Here is a 3,511-nt window from a genome sequence, read left to right as displayed (position 1 = left end):
TCTGGGCTGCGATCGGCGACGGGGAGAGGCTAGAGGTTAGTTGCCTTGGAGTCATTAAGGCTCTGAGGGGACGGTAAATAAGTCCCGCGGAGTTGTTGAAGCTCCGTGGGTTCGACAAATTAAACCTCTGTTGCCCTCTTAAGGAAAAAGCTGGGTTCGTATGGATCAGCAGCGCTTAGAGCACGCTCCTTTCCCGAACTCCACGTGCTTTCTCTCTCTCCAATTTGGGTGGAAACCACCCAAGCCTTTTGTACGGCTAGCAAGCCAATAGCTAGCTGCCACGTGTGCCTACGTTAAGACTGGCCAATAATGTGGCGCGAATCCTAATACAAATGGCAGGGACTCCTTGCATCGCGCATTACTATAATGCAAAAGAAATGCACTATGCAAAGAAAGCTACAGAACTGGCGGAAAAAGCTCCTGCACGCGGGTTCTCTGTTGCAGCAGAACACTCCACCGTGCAAAAGAGCTGCAATTTGGCGGGAACATGATTTAGCGATGCCGAAGCGCACACAAACAAAAAAACCCACAACTTTGGGTTGTGACACCCCCTTGGGGCATTGTAGTGTCCACTATACCCCCTGATTATGCCTATGTTCCCAGTATTGTTCCCTCATTAAAAGGTATATGGTTAAGTCCCCAGTGGTGGTCTGGCTCTGCTCTATAGGGGGAGGAGAGTCCCTACACCTCCCACAGTGTTTGTGCACCTGCTTTGATCCCTTCAGTTGGAGAGGGGGTACCTTTTGGAGTATCGCCCGGGTTACACAAACATATCTCTGGGCTTCAATTGTTAATATACTGTTCTCATATTAACATCTGCTTCTTCCATGCAAATGGTTCTATGGCAAGAAAAAAGTTGTTTACTTGATTAACTTTTTAAGTTATTTTAATTTTGTTTCTTATCTTCATCTTGATTGCCAGCTTCAGAAAGTAACTTTTATCACATTTTAGTTTCACCACAATAAAGCATTCCTTAAAACATCTGCCAGCAGCATTGCAATGAACAGTCAGCCCTTTAAGTATATCAGCTTCCCAATGTGTGTATGAATTGCAGAGTGAATGAATAATGATTGAAAATATTATTCTTGCCATTGAGAACTCTATTGTCTACCACTCTTGACAACATGCAGCAGCTTGTGGTGTTCTGTGCTGTTTTTATTCTTAATACAGGTTGGGTGGTAGTTGCTGCCACTAGGTTTCAAGTATAAATTGTAATAAGGTCTGACCCATTCTAGTATGTCCAATATTGTCAATAATTTGGAACATCTTAAAAGCTTTTTTTATTTTCATTAATATTGCCTACCTAGCATTGAGCATATGGCACTCACACCTTTTTTTTTTCTTGAGGCCTCAGATCAGTCCATGTCATCTGTTTGCACAAGTTATAGTTTACTCATCATACTTAGCAAAAAGGCTTGGACATACTTAGCTTCATGTCAGCACTTTAAGGTATAGCATTGTTTCTGAGTCATAGACACAATCAAAGATGGTAGAACCATTGGTGAAATCTCACCTACATTTTGACTGCTACTGACAGTTTGGGAGGAGGGGGAGAAAATGTTTGGGTTTTTGAATATCAAGAGCCTAAAGTCTATTAAATATTTGTAATGAAAAGAAAATTAACTGAAATTCAGACCTTGTTCATGAAGTATGGTCTGGATCAACCTAACAAGACCCAGGGAGGTAAAGAGTCTCATACAGGATACAGAAGAGTCACATACAGGATGCAGAAGATTGCATTTTTCCATATTTTTTTTGTTTTTCATTGAAACATAAGGTGAAATCCTGATCCTTTTAGTCAAATCAGTTTTTCTACTAACTTCAAAGGGCAAAGGAGTCCAATCACAGAGTTGAGAGAAAGTGATGAAGAAAAAAGGGCAAAAGTGAAGGCTTCAAGGGGAAGAAGTAGAGGGCCCCAGGGCAAGATGGCTCCCTCACAGCCATTATTGTCCCTGCTGTAGCAGTGGGAGGGGGACAAGATTAAGACAATACTCTGATAATTAGATTCCATACCTAGAAAATTATAACAAATTTTCAATATATATAATTTAATTACTAAAGGGACATCTTATACATAGGGTCATTTTAGATTTATGTAAATATGGTGATAGTAGTGTCCAGCTGATTCCAAAATTTCTGCTTGAATTTTTACCTCATTTAAGGAAAAAAAAACCAACACTTTCTGATCAATTAATTTTTTTCCTGCAAATTTCCACTTCAGCACTTTTAGGTCTCCTTTTACAAGCCAAAAATAAATTGAATAAAATGGTTTTGAAAACTGAAGAGAAATAATCGATGACAAATTTCAACAAGATTTTTTTCTTTTTTTAAAAACATTCACCAAAAATAAAAGGTAACAATTTTCTAGGTGACCTGAGTATGTTTTAATCAGCACCATGTGTTGGTGTTCAACTGTTCAACTGGGTTCAACTGTTGGTATAGGGGCTGTGACTCCTTTTCTGGTTTCCTTTCGTCAGGATGTCTTTACTCTTTACTAGTCCTTTGTAGGATACTGTGAGAAGCTGTGGTTGGCTTTCAGTAGGTGTGTCTACATGTGCAATTAATGCACCTGAATTTTCTGTGAAGAAAATAATTCAGGCTCATTAAAGTGCTCCTAGATGCATGATTATATGTGCACCCCTGTCAGGAGCAAATTTTCTCCCAACAGAAGCAGTTCAGATCAGGGCTGCTTTGGCCCCCCTGCCCTGCTCTGCCCCCAAGAATCAGCCAGAGAAGCAGTGTTGGGACTGGCGGAGAGTCATGGGGGTGAGGGGAAGCAGTGCCAGGACTGGGGAAGAAGACACGGGGAAGCAGCACCAGGACTAGGGAGGGGACACAGGAGGGAAGCAGTGCTGGGACTGGAGGGGAGACATGGGGGAAAGCAGCACCCGGGACCAGGGGGCAGGGTGGTGTGGGCCACGATTCCCAGATGGTCCTTGGGAAACGGCCACAGTTGCGTGTCGAGTGGAGCACCGGGTGGTGACACCAACCCAGACACGCTCGGGGATGCCAAGTGTGAGAGGGAGATGAGATAAGCACCACAAACAATGGGGTTTGAAATAAAACTTGATATTTACTTACAGAACTGTCGACACAACTTGAAGGGTGATATAACTTGGAGGCGATGAACTATATACAGCAACAAGGGACAGGTGGTGGGTGGCGGGTGGAGACTGCAGTATACAAGTACAATGTCTGGTTGGGACAAAGTACAATGCGTTCCGGATTTGGCGATGCAGTAAACTATAATGCTCGGAGCGACCGGAGCAGCTTCTGCTATAGACCTAGGGGTCTGGCCAGGCCCCAAGACGGGTGATCAATCCGTCCTGAGAGTCAGAGCCTGGGGACCCCGCACCGAGGCGTGCGGTCCCCTATATAACTCTTTTGGCCAATCAGGAAGCTCCCCTGATGGTACATTCTGGAACCCATGGACATGCTGGCCAGCCAGCCATGCCCATTAGGTGGTCTTTGATTGGCTAGACCACAGGTGATCACGCTCTGATCACGCATC

This window comes from Alligator sinensis, unplaced genomic scaffold (genome assembly GCF_000455745.1).
Source record: "Alligator sinensis unplaced genomic scaffold, ASM45574v1 scaffold542_1, whole genome shotgun sequence".
Classification (NCBI taxonomy): Eukaryota; Metazoa; Chordata; order Crocodylia; family Alligatoridae; genus Alligator; species Alligator sinensis.
This window is presented reverse-complemented; position numbering follows the sequence as displayed.